Raw genomic sequence first — 21025 nt, forward strand, 5'->3', positions numbered from 1 at the left:
TATAGGGCATGGTGAAGGGCATAACTGCAACAGCGGTAGCGCTGGCGGGGGTTGAGGCAGTGGAGCTCTCCTCCGTATCCGACATCTTCCTCCCCCCTAGTGGACCGTGGCCTACCTTGCGATGATCCTGTTCCGTAGGCCGCGGCTCCGCAGTGGATCGTCAGGGTTGAGGACCTTCCGTCGCGCTCCTGTGACGTCGGCGTCTGCTGGGCTCCTTCCAGGACCTTACGCAACGTCCGGACGTGAGGCGGGGCTTCAGTTCTCGCGCGCTTTCGGAGCCCACGCCCCTCTTCTTCCCGCGCGGCGTCCTCAAGATGGCGTCCAATGGCGGGAAAACTCCACGGATGGCGGGAAGAAGGCTGAAGATGGCGCCGGATGGCGGGAAACTTCACCGATGGCGGGAAGAAGGCTGAAGATGGCGCCGGATGGCGGGAATCTTCACCGATGGCGGGAATCTTCACCACTGGTAAGTTTGAACAGTCTTTGCTTTTCAGGCACGCAGTACCCGGTGGTTGCGGGCACGTGATCCTGCCGACTACGCCAAAGTTGACGCGCCCCTGGGCCTGTGTCGCGCTGCGTTGCGCACGCGGGAGCTTACCCGGAGCCGGATCTGTTTAGGGTTGTAGTCTCGTGGCGGTGACCCGGTCCGTGCCCAGGGAGTCAAACTGGACGGCAGTCTGTTAGCGGTAGAAAATGGTTGATGACTACGCCACCCGTTGAATGCAGCCAGGGGGCTGCTGCTGCAGGGCAGACCGCTGAGGCCGGTGGAAGGATGGTGCAGCGTGATAGTATAACCCCCAACGGGAGGGGTATGGCCTCAGGGCAGCCGACGTGGATGATGGGGGTAGCAGGAACCACTCAGAGACGGTATGGTAGCGTTCAGGGTCTTTACTGGTAACAACGATAGACCCTCCCGGAGTACTTGCTAGCGAACGGGGCCTGGTCAGTCCTTGAGCAGATGGGATCTCCCCTGGCCAGGCGTAGTTGTAGGCCTCCCAAGCTGACTGTACTCTTCTGGCTACCTTGCTAGAAGCTGATGTAAGTAGCCCACGTCCCTGAGTGTACCGTGTGGTGCTCACCCGTATGGCCGGTGACTCGGGGCCTTCTAATGGCTTCCGCTCCACGATGGCGGTGCTGGTCCCACGCGTGTGACCGGGCCTTCGGGCTTCTGGGCCAGGGGACCTGAAATCCCCTGCCTGACAGATTCTGCTGCTGGGTAGAAGTTAGTCCCCACAGCCTCGGACTCCGGGTCCGGTAAAGAATCTTCTTAGTCAGGGCGAGCTCTTTAGCTGCCAGCCCCTGACTCCTTGTGACTCTGCTGCTTCCTATGCTGCTCTTGTCTCTACTCTTCCTGGACTCACTAACCCTGCCTCAGCCCCGGGTTTATACAGGGGAAGTTCTTCCCCTCCCAAGGCTGGGCAGGAGGTGTGGCATGCACAGGATCCCTGACCAAAGGACCTCCCACCTGCTCTCAGACATAATATCTCTATCACTGTGACAACCAGACCCCTGGGGTGTCACATATATATACAGGACAGGAGAAGTGGTGCTGTGCAGTGTATATGCACAGGACAGGAGGAGTGGTGCTGTGCTGTGTATATATACAGGACAGGAGGAGTGGTGCTGTGCAGTGTATATATACAGGACAGGAGGAGTGGTGCTGTGCAGTGTATATATACAGGACAGGAGGAGTGGTGCTGTGCAGTGTATATATACAGGACAGGAGGAGTGGTACTGTGCAGTGTATATATACAGGACAGGAGAAGTGGTGCTGTGCAGTGTATATGCACAGGACAGGAGGAGTGGTACTGTGCTGTGTATATATACAGGACAGGAGGAGTGGTGCTGTGCAGTGTATATATACAGGACAGGAGGAGTGGTGCTGTGCAGTGTATATATACAGGACAGGAGGAGTGGTACTGTGCAGTGTATATATACAGGACAGGAGGAGTGGTGCTGTGCTGTGTATATATACAGGACAGGAGGAGTGGTGCTGTGCAGTGTATATATACAGGACAGGAGGAGTGGTGCTGTGCAGTGTATATATACAGGACAGGAGAAGTGGTGCTGTGCAGTGTATATGCACAGGACAGGAGGAGTGGTGCTGTGCTGTGTATATATACAGGACAGGAGGAGTGGTGCTGTGCAGTGTATATATACAGGACAGGAGGAGTGGTGCTGTGCAGTGTATATATACAGGACAGGAGGAGTGGTGCTGTGCAGTGTATATATACAGGACAGGAGGAGTGGTGCTGTGCAGTGTATATATACAGGACAGGAGGAGTGGTACTGTGCAGTGTATATATACAGGACAGGAGGAGTGGTGCTGTGCAGTGTATATATACAGGACAGGAGGAGTGGTGCTGTGCAGTGTATATATACAGGACAGGAGGAGTGGTGCTGTGCAGTGTATATATACAGGACAGGAGGAGTGGTACTGTGCAGTGTATACAGGACAGGAGGAGTGGTGCTGTGCAGTGTATATATACAGGACAGGAGGAGTGGTACTGTGCACTGTATATATACAGGACAGGAGGAGTGGTACTGTGCAGTGTATATGTACAGGACAGGAGGAGTGGTACTGTGCAGTGTATATATACAGGACAGGAGAAGTGGTACTGTGCAGTGTATATATACAGGACAGGAGAAATGGTGCTGTGCAGTGTATATATACAGGACAGGAGGAGTGGTGCTGTGCAGTGTATATATACAGGACAGGAGAAGTGGTACTGTGCAGTGTATATATACATGACAGGAGGAGTGGTGCTGTGCAGTGTATATATACAGGACAGGAGGAGCGGTACTGTGCAGTGTATATGTACAGGACAGGAGGAGTGGTACTGTGCAGTGTATATATACAGGACAGGAGGAGTGGTGCTGTGCAGTGTATATATACAGGACAGGAGGAGTGGTGCTGTGCAGTGTATATATACAGGACAGGAGGAGTGGTACTGTGCATTGTATATATACAGGACATGAGAAGTGGTACTGTGCATTGTATATATACAGGACAGGAGAAGTGGTACTGTGCAGTGTATATATACATGACAGGAGGAGTGGTGCTGTGCAGTGTATATATACAGGACAGGAGGAGCGGTACTGTGCAGTGTATATATAGAGGACAGGAGGAGTAGTACTGTGCAGTGTATATATACAGGACAGGAGGAGTGGTACTGTGCAGTGTATATATACAGGACAGGAGGAGTGGTGCTGTGCAGTGTATATATACAGGACAGGAGGAGCGGTACTGTGCAGTGTATATATAGAGGACAGGAGGAGTAGTACTGTGCAGTGTATATATACAGGACAGGAGGAGTGGTACTGTGCAGTGTATATGTACAGGACAGGAGGAGTGGTACTGTGCAGTGTATATATACAGGACAGGAGGAGTGGTGCTGTGCAGTGTATATATACAGGACAGGAGGAGTGGTGCTGTGCAGTGTATATATACAGGACAGGAGGAGTGGTGCTGTGCAGTGTATATATACAGGACAGGAGGAGTGGTACTGTGCACTGTATATATACAGGACAGGAGGAGTGGTACTGTGCAGTGTATATATACAGGACAGGAGGAGTGGTACTGTGCACTGTATATATACAGGACAGGAGGAGTGGTGCTGTGCAGTGTATATATACAGGACAGGAGGAGTGGTACTGTGCACTGTATATATACAGGACAGGAGGAGTGGTACTGTGCAGTGTATATATACAGGACAGGAGGAGTGGTACTGTGCAGTGTATATGTACAGGACAGGAGGAGTGGTACTGTGCAGTGTATATATACAGGACAGGAGAAGTAGTACTGTGCAGTGTATATATACAGGACAGGAGAAGTGGTACTGTGCAGTGTATATGTACAGGACAGGAGGAGTGGTACTGTGCAGTGTATATATACAGGACAGGAGGAGTGGTGCTGTGCAGTGTATATATACAGGACAGGAAGAGTGGTGCTGTGCAGTGTATATATACAGGACAGGAGGAGTGGTGCTGTGCAGTGTATATATACAGGACAGGAGGAGTGGTACTGTGCACTGTATATATACAGGACAGGAGGAGTGGTACTGTGCAGTGTATATATACAGGACAGGAGGAGTGGTACTGTGCAGTGTATATGTACAGGACAGGAGGAGTGGTACTGTGCAGTGTATATATACAGGACAGGAGAAGTAGTACTGTGCAGTGTATATATACAGGACAGGAGAAGTGGTACTGTGCAGTGTATATGTACAGGACAGGAGGAGTGGTACTGTGCAGTGTATATATACAGGACAGGAGGAGTGGTACTGTGCATTGTATATATACAGGACAGGATGAGTCGTACTGTGCATTGTATATATACAGGACAGGAGGAGTGGTACTGTGCAGTGTATATATACAGGACAGGAGGAGTGGTGCTGTGCAGTGTATATATACAGGACAGGAGGAGTGGTACTGTGCAGTGTATATATACAGGACAGGAGGAGTGGTACTGTGCATTGTATATATACAGGACAGGATGAGTGGTACTGTGCATTGTATATATACATTTGTACCCTGCAGATGCCAGCCTCTATGACGACAATTCAGTTCCATAACAGAACATGAATCCGAAACATAACCACATGGGCTAATAAAGAAGAGTCCTCCATTTTTTTGACAATTAATCAGATTGTTGAGATATATATATTATTATATTATGCGTGTATGTATGTACACACACACGTAAACATAATAAGAGCAGATACTGAGAATGACACCATGTATACAGGGCAGGGGAAGTATACAAATCATACACAGCTCCACAATATATTCTACAATCAATTATATACCCAGCTCCACACTATATACTGTGCAAAAGAATATAGAGTCGAGCTGTTTATATACTATATATATTATATAGTGTAGGGATGTGCCTGTGTATATAGTGTGGATTCCAAACTATATACTACACTATGTACACAGCACCATACTATATAAACATCTCTACACTATACAGTACAGACCAAAAGTTTGGACACACCTCATTTAAAGATTTTTCTGTATTTTCATGACTATGAAAATTGTACATTCACACTGAAGGCATCAAAACTATGAATTAACACATGTGGAATTATATACTTAACAAAAAAGTGTGAAACAACTGAAAATATGTTTTATATTCTAGGTTCTTCAAAGTAGCCATCTTTTGCTTTGATGTCTGCTTTGCACACTCTTGGCATTCTCTTGATGAGCTTCAAGAGGAAGTCACCGGAAATGGTCTTCCAACAATCTTGAAGGAGTTCCCAGAGATGCTTAGCACTTGTTGGCCCTTTTGCCTTCACTCTGCGGTCCAGCTCACCCCAAACCATCTCGATTGGGTTCAGGTCTGGTGACTGTGGAGGCCAGGTCATCTGGCGTAGCCCCCCATCACTCTCTTTCTTGGTCAAATAGCCCTTACACAGCCTGGAGGTGTGTTGGGGTCATTGCCCTGTTGAAAAATAAATGATGGTCCAACTAAACGCAAACCGGATGGAATAGCATGCCGCTGCAAGATGCTGTGGTAGCCATGCTGGTTCAGTATGCCTTCAATTTTGAATAAATCCCCAACAGTGTCACCAGCAAAGCACCCCCACACCATCACACCTCCTCCTCCATGCTTCACGATGGGAACCAGGCATGTAGAGTCCATCCGTTCACCTTTTCTGCGTCGCACAAAGACACGGTGGTTGGAACCAAAGATCTCAAATTTGGACTCATCAGACCAAAGCACATATTTCCACTGGTCTAATGTCCATTCCTTGTGTTCTTTAGCCCAAACAAGTCTATTCTGCTTGTTGCCTGTCATTAGCAGTGGTTTCCTAGCAGCTATTTTACCATGAAGGCCTGCTGCACAAAGTCTCCTCTTAACAGTTGTTGAAGAGATGTGTCTGCTGCTAGAACTCTGTGTGGCATTGAACTGGTCTCTAATCTGAGCTGCTGTTAACCTGCGATTTCTGAGGCTGGTGACTCGGATAAACTTATCCTCAGAAGCAGAGGTGACTCTTGGTCTTCCTTTCCTGGGGTGGTCCTCATATGAACCAGTTTCTTTGTAGCGCTTGATGTTTTTTGCAACTGCACTTGGGGACACTTTCAAAGTTTTCCCAATTTTTCGGACTGACTGACCTTCATTTCTTAAAGTAATGATGGCCACTCGTTTTTCTTTACTTAGCTGCTTTTTTCTTGCCATAATACAAATTCTAACAGTCTATTCAGTAGGACTATCAGCTGTGTATCTGACTTGCCCCCTGGGCCGTGGGGCACTCGGATCCGGGCAATAGGGGGAACGATGGGAGTAGTAGTGGCAACCCGGTTCCGTGGCTCAGGGTGGTCAGGCCAGTGGTAGTCCGTTATGTGTTGTTGATTATGTCCGACTACGCCACCCGTGGATTTGCGGTCATTAGGAACCGCCGCTGCAAGGCAGACCGCTGGGGCTGATGATGTGTGCAGCTGGGATGGTGTGACTCCCCACGGGAAGAGTGCGGCCCAGGGCAGTGTAGTGGATGGTGGGAGTGATGGTGGTGAGAGTCCCAGTACTGGTAGTGCTGGAGGCGCGAAGGAGCACACAGACAATTGGTTGCAGTCCAGGGTCTTTACTGAAACAGGTAAACTGACTCATAAACAGTCCCAGCTAGGAGGGGACCTGGATGTCTGAGAGCAACGGGGAAATTGGCCCTGGTCAGGGTGAGGGTGTAGGCCTACCGTGCTTTCTGCGCTCCTTCTGGCTATCTCCTCGTTATAGGGTAACAGCCCACGTTTCCGAGCTTTCCGTGTAGTATCACCTGTTTGGCCTGCGACGTGGGTTCCTTTCTGCTCCCAGCCTTGTACGGCTTTACTGGTCCCTTCGGTTGTGGCAGGGCCTCCAGGCTTCTTAGGCCAAGGAATATACAGTCCCTTGCGGACTGGTTATCTGCTGGAGGATGTAGAATCCTCCCAGCCTCAGACACCAAAGTCTGGTAAAGTAAGTCTTTTATCTGCCAAGACAGGCTCTCTTCGCCTCTTGTCTCTGGCTTGTGGCTCTCCTCCTGCCACACTTCCTCTTAGGTGCAATACAACTTTCTGTCCCTGCTCTGCTCTGGGACAAGTCTCAGTGCTGAGACAGGCCATCCAGTTCTCTCTAACCCTGCCCCCAGTAACAGCTTTTATAGGGGCAGCCTGCTCCCCCTACTGGCCTGAGACAGGAGGTACTGCATGCTAATGTTCCCCTGACTAAAGAACCTCCCCCTTGCTCTCAGACACAGCTTTAATTACACTTGTGGCATCCAGGCCAGGGTGACACATATCCACCAGACTTCTGCACAACACAACTGATGGTCCCAATCCCATTTATAAGGCAAGAAATCCCACTTATTAAACCTGACAGGGCACACCTGTGAAGTGAAAACCATTTCCGGTGACTACCTCTTGAAGCTCATCAAGAGAATGCCAAGAGTGTGCAAAGCAGTCATCAAAGCAAAAGGTGGCTACTTTGAAGGACCTAGAATATAAGACATATTTTCAGTTGTTTCACACTTTTTTGTTAAGTATATAATTCCACATGTGTTAATTCATAGTTTTGATGTCTTCAGTGTGAATGTACAATTTTCATAGTCATGAAAATACAGAAAGATCTTTAAATGAGAAGGTGTGTCCAAACTTTTGGTCTGTACTGTATATACACAACTTTACATTATAATTAAGACCACATTATACTATATTATGAAACACACATCACAGGAGACACATATACATCACATAGGACACACAGCAACTGCTGAATATGTATCACAGATCCATAAACACATCAGTCAGCCCCGGAAGTTAGTAGTCAGCCCCCAGCCCCATAAGTAAGCCTCCAGCCCCATAAGTAATCCCCCAGCCCCAGAGGTCAGCCCCTAGCCCCATAAGTAAGCCCCCAGCCTCAGAGGTCAGCCCCCAGACCCATAAGTAATCCCCCAGCCCCAGAGGTCAGCCCCTAGCCCCATATGTAAGCCCCCAGCCCCAGAGGTCATCCCCCACCCCCCACCCCTGGGTACCAGAAACATGTTTTTTACTGGCTAAACAACAGCATACATCATCATGCCACTGTACTCACCCAGGTAGGAGCAGAGCTGCAGAGATCCGCTTCCTGATTCGGTACGGCACCGGGCTGCGCTGCACCAACAGCTGCAGCCGGTGTTGTAAAGGCGGGAGAGAGGATCGCGCTCTCCTCCCACAGAGAACGCTGATGTGTTCTTATATGTGACGCATGCAGCGGTTCAAATAGTGAACCCTGCGTGCAGGCGCAGAGCGCCCCAATCCCGGCTGTGCCTCCAGATTTAAGGGGCCAGCGGCCAGAAAAGCGGGTCGGTGGCCGGATCAGCAGGCCGGTGGCCGGATCAGCGGGCCCCGTGGCCTACTACAATGCACACATCCGTGGACCACTGGGAAAATGCCCGGTGCGCCAGATTAGCAATTCTGGCCTGCTGTAAACTATTAATATGGGCATATAGGTTATGGACTGCAGAGGAGAGTGATGCCTGTATGCCTCATATCTGATGCCTTGTTGCTGATAAATCATCTTTTATCACTTTATGTAAATGACCTCTTCCTGGCTCTGGGGACGACGCTGCCTGGAAGATAACTCTGCCTCCTTATCTCACATGAAGGGGAGTTCCCAGTGTGATGTGTGATGGCCGCTCTCTGCTCTCCTGATCTCACTGCAGAGCTGTGTGCGCTTAGAACTGACACGTCTGCAGCTTCCTCTCAGCTTCCATCTCACAGGCAGACAGGGCTGCAATATAGGACAACAAATGTCACTACTTACACCAGACATGATGGGGAAATTCAAAGAACCATGATTAAACTACAGCAAAACATTTCATATCGATGTAATCATCCAGAATTATGATAGAAATAAATACCTTAAATGAAAACGGCAAAAACAATAATAACAATTATAAGAATCAATCACACTCTAAATGGAGATGCCCCTAAGTGAGGGACAAACCACTTAGTAAGGAGCAAGCATTGTTCAAAACGCTGGTTTCACTGTTCTCTTGACGTGTAATCAGGCTGCCAATCATTCCATAAATCAGTAAAACACTCATTCATCGGGGGAAATTATATTTTGTGCAAAACAAAAGATCATCATTCTCAGCTTGGCATCGTCCTGGATAAACAGGTCTCACACTGCCGAGAACTATGATCGATCACTCAGTTTTCATCGTTTGCTTTGGTCTGCCTGCGTAAACTGCCACTGAAACAACCATTGATACTTAGTTTATTGATCAGCGTTCATATAGTGCCACTGGCCAGTTCATGTAAACGGACCTTTAGATTGCAGAAAAGCTACAATTGGCCCTGTGTGGGGCTTCTGTGTGTCAGACCCCAATCACTCTTACATTGATGACCTATTCTAAGGGCTTGAGCAGACAACCGTATTATCAGTCCTAGTGTGATCCAACAAAACATAGGATCGCACTTAGATCATTATTATTGTATAGGGCTGTGCAAATGTCAGATTTTTTTCTCAGACAGAGCTGGTCCGAGGAAAACAATTGCAGCATGTACTAGTTTGATCCAAAATTCAGAGCGCACTTGGCAATGCAAGTCTATGAGTCGAAGGAAAATATTGGACTGCACTCAGATTACATTTGAGTGCAGTCCGATTTTCATGGACTGACATAATGGAGAAGATGGAGAAATTTTGTTCTCCATCTTCTCATCCAACAAAATCGGAACACACTATGATCATGCTCTGATAAAACTCTAATTAGAGTTTTATCAGAGTGTGATTTGTCTAATCGACCCAATTCCCTTGGATGAGACATATATGCTTGTTTGACCCTAGCCTTAGGAAAGGTTATTTGTTTTACTACAGTGTAATACATTTAGGGATATAATGGTTATGTTATATAAATTGTTTCATTATTATTATTATTATTTCATAAGTCATCTGTTGATGGAGGAAATAATCATCCTTTGTTCGCATCACTTGTCTATGCCTTTACTACTCTATACTTTCTATACTGTACCCACAGTTCAGATTGCCATTGCATTATGATAGACACATTCATAAATTCCAATACATCACATAATATAAACAAATTTGGTTCTTCTCACAACTATACCTAAGTGTGCAATACATGTCTGCATTTCTGCTCATTTTGCAATGATTTTGCAATATTCCCCATCCTGGCCGCTTTCTTTAATATTGTCCCCCATCTTGACCACCATCCTGTAATAATGTCCCTCTGTGGCGCCCTGCTGTGCACTGGTGCCACAGAACCCAGAAGGGTGCATGGATGGACTTCTCCACAAGAGGCCCTCACACATTCACACACCTCCACCCTACCACCTCAGACCACCAGAGGGAGTCCTTCAGGGATATATAAAGGGAGGGTGGAGCCAGGCAGCTCAGTCTAGTTAGTGAGTCTCTCAGACACAGAGAGGGACAGAGCTCAGAGTTGAGCAGAGAGCGTGCTGACGCTCAGAGAGCAGCGAAGAGGCAGCAAGCTGGCTGCTGTGCTTAGCGAGCCAAGGCCTACAGCACGTGTGAAGGCCTAGTGAGGGCCCTGAGTGTGGCCGAAGGATAGAGGAGAAGGAAGAAGTAGCCAAGGGGGCAGAGGAGCTTACCAGGCTCACCCCGAGATATATACCGGACACCGGGTCCGCGCCTACAGGGACCCTCAATACCCAGTAGGAACCACCGGAACCCCTGGAGGACTACAGGTCCCAGGTTCACCAAATACTGATTGCAGTACCAGGGCTAGGAGTCACGGAGGCCCCAGCATCCAGGGAGAGTGATCTGCAAGAGTAGGCCCTACCACCAGGTCAGCAGGTGCAAAAGAGAGACAGCAACCAAGCTAGGCCTAGCTCCAGGCAGGTCAGAAGCTTAGTGAGTAAAGCCACGGATCAGGAGGCCCTATACCCGCTCACTAGGGAGAGTCCAAAAGTGCGCCCTTGTCCGGAGTACCCTGGACCGTGCCTGCAACATCACCAGTAAAGGTACAGAAGCTTACCCCCGTGTGAGTGTCCTTCTTTCCTCCGGGACCATCCTGCCGTCTCTCCCTGCACCACCATCCATTACACCTCACGCTGCCCTGGAGCTAGCTCTACCTGTGGAGAGCCACACCATCCCTGCTGCCGTAACACCAGCTCCAGAGGACGGCTCCAGAACTTTCCAAATCCCCTATACATATTCCCCCTTTTACTGACCACCCTGGGTCACGGACCGGGCCAGCCACCGTGATATCCCCCATACCGGCATCCATAGGCCCAGCACCTGGTACCCCACGGCCCAGGGGGCGCGTCACCTCCACCTACACCTCTTCCTGGTATAATTTCCTCCATCCTTTGCCTCTTCCTATTACAACCCCTCGAAAAAATTATGGAATCACCGGGCTCGGAGGATGTTCATTCAGTTGTTTAATGTTGTTGAAAAAAAGCAGATCACAGACATGGCACAAAACTAAAGTCATTTCAAATGGCAACTTTAGGGCTTTAAGAAACACTAAAAGAAATCAAGATTAAAAATGTGGTACTCAGTAAGGGTAATTTTTTTCAGACCAAGCATAATTTTTGCCAGGGGTTGTATAATGTCCCCTGTCCTGTACTCTTTCTGGTAAAATGTCCTCCATCCTGAGCCCTTTCCAGTAATAATGTCCCCCATCCTGAGCCTCTTCCTGGTATAATGTCCCCTGTCCTTGACCCCTTATTGTAATAATGTTCCACATTCTGGTACCTTCGTGTAACAATGTCACCCATCCTGGTATAATGTCCCCCATCATGGGGGCTTCCTGGTGTAATGTCTCCTGTACTGGGCCCCTTACTGTAATATTGTACACCATCCTGACACCATCATGGACCCTTTCCTGTTATAATGTCCTCCATTGTATAACCATGTCCCAGAATTCCCAGCCCCTTCCTAGTATAATTTCTCCCATCCTGGACCCCTTCCTGGTATACTGTGCCCCTTCCTGGTATAATGACCTCCATCTTGGTATAATAATCCTGATCCTTAACCCCTTCCTGGTGTAATGTCCCCCATCCTGGGCTCCTTGCTGGTATAATAACCCCCATCCTAGGCCCCTTCCTTGTATAATGTCCCCCATCCTGGGGTCCACTGTTTAATTTTTTTTTACATAGCGTAAACTGACCAGCCGTGTGTGTTTGAAATCCTCAACATGTCAATTTTCTTGTGGACATTCAGAGTTTAAAGTCAGAATTGCATTGCATTGCATAAAATGCTGAAAATCCACAGGTAAAAATTAGAGATGAGTGAGCACTAAAATGCTCAGATGCTCGTTACTCGACCTAAACAATTTCTAATGCTTGGATGCTCATTTCAAGTAACGAGTATAATGAGCGTCAATGAGAAATCAAAGCATTTTTCCAGAAGACCCTACAAGGAGGTCTGGGGGGCACTGAAAATGATGAAATGGATGGTAAAAGTGCTGAATGGAAGGAGAACAGCATGGAGAAGACCCCTGGAAGCATCTCTGACTCCCAGATCGCTACTGAGAACAAATTTCCATGTCTCAATGTTATAAAATTCTGTGAGGCATCCATGGGTTCAAAATCTCACTACACCCCTAGATGAATTCCTTAGGTAGTGGAGTTTCCAATATGGGGTGACCTGGGGGTGGGGGTTCTGCTGTTTTGGCACCTCAGGGGCTAAACTAATGGAGCCCATAATCTATTCAAAAGAAATCTGCGTTCTAAAAGCCAAGTAGCGCTCCTTCCCATCTGATCCCTGCCGGGTGCTCAAACAGTAGTGTATATCCACATATAGAATGCTGCCACATGCGGGAGAAATTGCAGAACAAATTGTTGGGTCCAAATTTGGTGCTAAAACAGTGTTTTTGTAAAAAAAAAAAAAAATTTGTTCTCACATCTAAATGTGTTATTCCTTGAGGGGGCTAGTTTCCAAAATGCTGTCACTTGTGGGGGTTTCTGCTGTTTTTCATGTCAGGGGCTCTCCAAATGTGACATGGCATCCACTCTTGATTCAGTCTTTTTTGCGTTCAAAAAGTCAAAACGGTGCTCCTTCCCTTCCAAGCCTTGTTGTGTGCCCAAACAATAGTTTTCCCCCACATATGGGGAATCAACATGCTCAGTAGAAATTGCACAACAAATTTTGTGGTCCATTTTATCCTGTTACCCTTGTGAAAATAAAAAATTTGGGGCTATAGTAAAATTTTTATGAAAAAATTTTCATTTTTGCTTCCACATTGCTTTAGTTCCTGTGAAGCACCTGAAGGGTTAATAAACTTCTTGAATGCGGTTTTGAGGACTTGGAGGGGTGCAGTTTTAGAATGGTGTCACTTTTGGGTATTTTCTGTCATATCGGCCTCCCAAAGTCACTTCAAATGTGATATGGTCCCTATAAAAATAGTTTTGTAAATTTTGTTGGAAAAATTAGAAATCACTGGTCAACATTTAAACCTTCTAACTTCCTAACAAAAAAAAATATGTTATAAAAATTGTGCTGTTGTAAAGTAAACATATGGGAAATGTTATTTATTAACTATTTTGTGTGACATAACTCTCTGGTTTAAAGGCATAGGAATTAGAAGTTTGAAAATTGCAAAATTTTCAACATTTTCACCAAATTGTCGTATCAAAATTTTTTACCACTATCATGAAATACAATATGTCACTAAAAACAGTCTCAGAATCAGCGGGATCCATTGAAGCGTTCCAGAGTTATTACCACATGAAGTGACACTGGTCAGAATTCAAAAATTTGGCCTGGTCATTAATGTCCAAATTGTCTCAGTCACTAAGGGGTTAATAGACAATTTACACAGGAATACTGCGCTTCAGATACACTCTGAATGATCTGTATTAGACAATTGTTCATTGGCTGTCATTGTTCTCGGCAGCACAAGTCTTGTGCCAAGAATGATAATGTTGTGTGCATGCCAAAAGATCATTTCACCTGACGATTGAGCAGTTTGTTTATTCGGAGGATTTTTCGCAGCCGATTTAGGCCGGTTTCACATGTCCGTATATTTCGGTATAAACCGGTACCAGAGATATCCGTGTCTCATGTTTCCCTGTGTGTCACATGTGGCAACCATGTGCCACCCCTGAGCAGCATCAAGATCACACGGAACGGTGCCTGGGAATCACTGTACAGTTAGCACTGTTCCCATGCGCGGGGTGCTGAACACTGCCCTCATCATGGTTCCTACCGGTGCTGCGATCAGCACCAGCAGGAGACAATGATGAGGGTAGTAGTGTCTGCTCCCGCAGTGTCCACCTGTAAAAATAAGAATAAAATAATAAAATCCTTATACTCACATGTCCTATGTGTCCCTAGCTTTAATTCTCTGACCGCTGATGCTGAGGAGCCAGGGATAATGATCCGCACCAGCGAGCGGGCCCCGGAGCTGAGCTCAGGAGCGGTGTCCTGTCACTCAGTGAGCCCAGCTCCGGGGCCATGTGTCTATAAATTCTTAGTGGGGTTTTTCCTAAAATTGTCAGCCGTTGGACTCACTGCATACCCTATAACTGTATAGCAGACTCTCTCTTTTCTAATGGGAACATGTCATACTTGTAACTGTGGCCCTGCTCCATGTGTCTTTAAATTCTTAGTGGGGTTTTTCCTAAAATTGTCAGCTGCTGGACTCACTGCATACCCTATAACTGTATAGCAGACTCTCTCCTTTCTAATGGGAACAAGTCGTACCTTGTTACTGTGGCCCTGCTCTGTGTGTCTTTAAATTCTTAGTGGGTTTTTTCCTAAAATTGTCAGCCATTGGACTCATTGCATACCCTATAACTGTATAGCAGACCCTCTCCTTTCTAATGGGAACATGTCGTACCTTGTTACTGTGGCCCTGCTCTATGTATCTTTAAATTCTTAATGGGGTTTTTCCCAAATTTTGGCAGCCCTTGCAGTCACAGCATGGGCATTACCACTTATAGGAGACCCGATCCTTTATAATGGGAACATTTTTTTACTGAGACCCTCCTCTATGTCTCTTCAAAGGGGTATTGGGTTGCATCCAAATTTCTGGCAGCCCTTGCAGTCACTGGATAAGCTATAACAGTATAGGAGACCCACTTGTTAATAATGGGAACAACAAAGCATAGCCGGCTGATGGCTCTCTAACAATAGCTAGGGCCGACTGCTGGCCTTTTAAGAATAGTAAGGGCCGTCTGATGTCCCTATAAAAATAGGCTTTATGACTTTCAGAGTCCCTCCATCATAAATAAAACAGGAAGTGTCTGATGATGTGTCACACACCACATTACCAGCTAAGGTTGTAAAATGTTAAAATGACATTTCCCGGTGAATGCATTTGTCTTAAAAAAATACATAAAAAAAAACAAAACAATAGGATCTTTCTTTAGTATAAAAAACAGCGTCACCAATTTAGCAACAATGTAATCACATTGTTCAGCTCATGCACCTCCTCCTCCATCTCCGAAATGACCACATCAGTCACAAGCTGACAGCACTGCAGCACTGTCTTGGCCAAGCAGCAACAGGCTGTGCTGAAGATAACATGCTTAATACTTAATTGACAAACCGCCCAGCGCTGCAGAGTTGTTGAAAGCTGTAACACAGCAGTCTGATCTGTGGCTCTCACCGCTGAACATACAGCCAGGCATGGTCGTGTGTGTCAATGTCCGGAACCTGGTGACGGAGAAATGACACCCAGAATAGATATGGTTTCCCTCTATGCCAGACCTTTCGCCGAGCTAAATACAACTCTCAGCAAAAAAAGCTGTGGAGTGGCTCCATACCGTCCCTGGCCACATTCACCTGTCCACGTGTTTGTGGTTAGGCGGTCCTTCCCAGTAAGTGCACTGGGGAGGGCACTGGTAATGTTGTGGGACCCATGCTTGTGGAAGGCGGAGACGACACCGGGAGAAACAGTGGCGGCTGGGGACCTAGTATGGACACCCGGCCGCCGCAGGCATGAGGTTATGAAAAGCTTCCGCCTCCACGAGCCTAAAAGGCCACATTTCAAGTGCAAGCAGCTGTCAAAAATTTGGCAGTATAGTATTGCAGCCTGTGGGTGGGTGGCTGCCTGCATACTTGCGCTTGCATTCCAAGGAATGGGGTAGGGAAAACTGAATGCTGCACTGGGACAAGGACGTGGACGGTGATGTCTGCAACGACAGGTGCATGGCGGGAGGCATCTTCGCATGCGCCAAGAATCACTTATGATGGGCACACTTTTAGGCAGTGACCTGGGAGTCAGAAATGGTTCCAGAGGTCTTCCCCATGCTGGTCCCATGTCTTTTCAGCACTGTATGCATGTGTCTGATGATGTGTCACACACCACATGGCCAGATAAGGTTGTAAAATGTTAAAATGACATTTCCCAGTGTATGCATTTGTCTTTGCTGAAAGCAATGCAGAAGTGCAAAATCGCATCAAAAACTACGTGTGAACATAGCCCAATGTGTGGAGGAGTATTTTTGGTTTTGGTTATTTATTTTGCCATATATACAAGTCATTACCCTGGAAAGGATGTTCCTTAATATATTTCCCAGGAAAATCCATTTTGGTTTTGTTTTTGTATGTTTTATTGTGAGTCCGTAAAAGTGGCGTAATACTCTGACAACGTTGTTGACAGCAGTGACTTGGGAGTCAGAAATGCTTCCAGGGGTCTTCCCCATGCTGTTCCCATGTCATTTGGGCACTGTTCCCATCGATTTGGGAAATTTTTAGGCCCTCTGCAGACCGCCGGGTGGAGCCGCCTGAAAAATGCTCGAGTTTCCCATAGACTTACATTGGGCTCGTTGCTCGGGTCGAGCACCCGAGTATTACAATGTGCTCGACCCGAGCAACGAGTACCCAAGCATTTTAGTGCTCGCTCATCACTAATAATAATGCCTACACACTGTAGTTCACTCCCAGAAGATTTAGGTCTGAGCCGAAAATACAACAAACAAGCGTTTTTAAATGAAAAAAAATTCTGTTGTTTACCCGAGAAACACTCAGGTAATCCTACCTTAAGTTCTTCATAGCATTCTGCAGGGTATTTACTCATGTACTGCTGAAGATCGGCAACCTCCAGAGTCAATCCTTTCAAGCATTGAGCAAGCTCCTGGATGGTACACGTACTGAAGATAACCCAGGAAGAGGAGAGGAGAAAAAAAAAAAAAACTTTTTTTTTTTTAAACAGGGCGGGACATACTGTTATGTACTGCAACTTAGAACTAAGGAATAGGAGGGAAAAGCTGTCCCTTCACTGAGACTCAGCTTAACCCTACGCTGGAGTGGGTGCCCTATTATGAATAGCCGCACCTAAACTCCTGCACTGAACTCAAACGAAGACATGAAGGAAGGGGAAAAGGGGTCCCTAAAAGATCTAAGGACTGGGAGCAAAACTGGAGACCTCCTAACAGAAAAGTTAGTTGCAGAAACGAAGATAAAAGGGAACAAAACTGGTGGAACAAGAAGTCCCAAGCAATCAATTGTCCAAAGCACAAAGAACTTAACAAGGCTACTTAGCCAGAGCACAAGCGTAAAAACACTGATGTGCAGCATGGAATGGGAGACAGGTGCTAAGTAATAAAGAGTGAAGAGATCACGTGACCAAGACACCCAGCACCAGAGGAAAAGACTAGAAGCCAGCAAACCACAACAAGATGGCCGATAGTAAAACAACATAGATTCTAACAGCCAGACTGCCAACAGCCAAGACTTCCCTTTCCTGACAAAGAGGACGACTGTCCATGCTTTCCTCCTCCTCATCCTCCACCTTTCTACCTCTTCATTCTCCCTCTCCTCACGCCATCCACGCTGACCAGGCGGTATGAATGTTGTGTGGGTAGTAACATCTGTAGCGCATGAAACCAGCTCCTGTTCCTCCTCCTGTTCCTCCTTCTCCTCATTATCACCCAACCTGCATTGAGATGAGATGAGGCTAGGCTGTGTAGCATCAACCTGTATAGTTCCTTGCTCCATATCATGCTCCGCCTGCAATGCCTCCTCTTTAATTGTGAGCAACAAGCGTTTCATTAGACAGAGAAGAAGGATGGTGACGTCATCGCCGCTCACCATCTTGATGGAGTCCTCAAAGTTTTGGAGGATGGCACAGATGTCAGACATTTATGCCCACTCATCAGCTCTTATGTGTGGAGGCTGACTTGAATACCGACAGGCGTATTGAAGCTGGTACTCAACGACTGCCCTCTGCTGCTCACAAATCCTCCCCAACATATGCAAGGTTGAGTTCTACTGTATGGTGACATCACACACCAGTTGATGAGCTGGAAGCTGCAAGCGCTGCTGAAGCACAGCGAGGGTGGTGGAAGCTGTAGCTGACTTTCCAAAATGGGCAGACTGACGGCGTACTTTGACAACCAGCTCCGGCAGATCCGGGTAAGTTTTGAAAAACCGCTGAATCACTAGGTTGAGCACATGGACCAGGCATGGTACTTATGCGAGGTTGCCAAGCTTCAGAGCCACCACCAGGTTCTGGCCATTGTCACACACCACCATGCCTGGCTGTAGGTGCAGCGGTGACAGACAGAGTTCTGCCTGCTCTGTTAAAGCTGTCAACAACACCATAGAGGTGTGCGGTTTGTCCCATAAGCATATCAGCTTCAGCACAGCCTGTTGCCACTTGGCCGAGGCAGTACTGCAGTGCTTCCAGCTTCCTACTGATGTGGTAATTTCGGAGATGGAGGCTGAAGAGGAGGAGGAGGTGCAGGAGCTTTATAATGTAGGGGCAACCCTGATTGACCCAGGGCCCACAATCCTTAGCGTCAGGAGGATGTGTTCCGTCCGACTGGGTCCCGGCTTCCCCTATTAACCCAGTGTGCCATCAGCGAGATGTATCGTCCCTGGCCACAAGCACTTGTCCATGTGTCCGTGGTTAGGTGGACCTTCCCTGTAACTGCATTGTTGAGGGCACGTCTAATGATCTGGGACACGTGCTTGTGTAAGGCAGGGACACCACACAGGGAGAAATAGTGGCAGCTGGAAACCGAGTACTGAGGGATGGCCGCCACCATGAGGTTGAAGAAAGATTGTGTCTCCACGAGCCTAAAAGACAATATTTAAAGTGCAAGCATTTTAGAAATGTGGCAGTTTAGTGCTATGGCCTGTGAGTGGTTGGCTGCATATTTGCGCTTGCGTTCAAAGGACTGGGGCAGGGACAAATGAATGCAGCCCTGGGACAAGGATGTGCACGTGGTTGCTGATGGTGGTGGTTGTGAGTGTCAAACTACAGGTGCAGGGCGGGAGGCATCTTTGCCTGCACCATGGACAGAGGATTGGTGTGCACGCACAACAGCGGTACAGGCAGTATTGTCACCCTTAGACACTGTTTCTGGACTCTGACATTACTAGTCGGGTGCTTTGCTGTCATGTGCCTGAGCTTGCTGGTGGTGGTCAGGCTGGTAGTTTTGCTGCCCCTGATGATGCTGGCATGGCAGATTTTGCAAATAGCCTTTTTTTGGGTTAACTGGACAGTTTTTAAAAAAGAGCCAGACTCTGGAAGACCTAACAGTTGGACTGGCAACTTTCCTCGTGTTAATGTCCCACCTCGTCTTCCCCGTATGCACCCTGGGCCTCCTTCTGACTCGCTGGCAATTGTGTCTCATCATCATCATCCACCTCTTGCGACAGTAATTGCACTTTTCGACCGTCGCCTTTATGTAACCATGGCTGCTCAAATATTTGGGCATAGCTACATGTGATCTCTTCTTGCCCCACTTGAAACGGGCCAGGAGAGAGGCCCAAATCTATAAATGGGAAAGTAAACAGCTCTTCTGAGCGTTCAAGTGTGGGATCAGTTGTCTCTGGGCACTCGGCATAGTGGGAGTAAGGAGGATCAGGGTGAGGAATATGTAGTCCATACTCATGGCTACTGAGACTGGACAGTGTGAAAGACGGTGGTGGTGGTGGCAAAGTGACTGGAAGCATTATATGCTATCCAACCAACAACCTTTTCACACTGCTCTGGCTTTAAGAGTGGGGTTCCGCTGCCCCCTACAAAGTGGGACAGGAAGATAGGGTGACCATGATGTGGGTGCTTGTTGTGCTCACTCAGCAGACATAATTTCAGCTTGCCCACGGCATAGGCCTTTGCGTGCACCATCACCATTACGTCCACTTCACTGTCCCTTGCCAAGCGTTTTGCCCATTTTAAATGGAGTGTAATTTTTGGCCCGCTCCAAAAAATGTCACGATTATAACTGCAGTAATATCGGATCACGTCTGATGACCAGGATTTTAGGCAATGGCCTTATAGATGTGGTATTGGTCAGCGATCAAGTGTGAATAGGATGAACAACACACAACTGGCAGACTTTAAATGGAGGGTAATATGTAGCTTGCTCCAAAAAATGTCACGATTATCTCCTCAGTAATATCGGATAACGTCTGATGACTACGGTTTTAGGCAGTGGCCTTATAAATGTGGTATTGGTCAGCGACCAAGTGTGAATAGGATGAACAACACACAACTGGCAGACTTTAAATGGAGGGTAATATTTGGCACGCTCCAAAAAATGTCATGATTACTGCAGTAATATCAGATGACGTCTGATGACCACGGTTTTAGGCAGTGGCCTTATAGATGTGGTATTGGTCAGCGATCAAGTGTGAATAGGATGAACAACACACAACTGACAGACTTTAAATGGAGGGTAATATTTGGCACGCTCCAAAAAATGTCATGATTACTGCAGTAATATCAGATGACGTCTGATGACCACGGTTTTAGGCAGTGGCCTTATAGATGTGGTATTGGTCATAGACCAAGTGTGAATAGCATGAATAACACACAGCTGGCAGACTTTAAATGGAGGGTAAAATTTGGCATGCTCCAAAAAATGTCATGATTATTACAGCAGTAATATCGGATAATGTCTGATGACCATGGTTTTAGGCAGTGGCCTTATAGATGTGGCATTGGTCAGCGACCAAGTGTGAATATGTTGAACAACACATAACTTGCAGACTTTAAATGGAGGGTAAAATTTGGCATGCTCCAAAAAATGTCACGATTATTACAGAAGTAATATCATATCACGTCTGACCACGGTTTTAAGCAGTGGCGTTATAGATATAAATAATCAGGATTAAGAGCAA

The sequence above is a fragment of the Phyllobates terribilis genome, unplaced genomic scaffold, assembly GCF_046119375.1.
Source record: "Phyllobates terribilis strain yellow unplaced genomic scaffold, ASM4611937v1 Scaffold_511__1_contigs__length_1272262, whole genome shotgun sequence".
NCBI classification, from domain to species: domain Eukaryota; kingdom Metazoa; phylum Chordata; class Amphibia; order Anura; family Dendrobatidae; genus Phyllobates; species Phyllobates terribilis.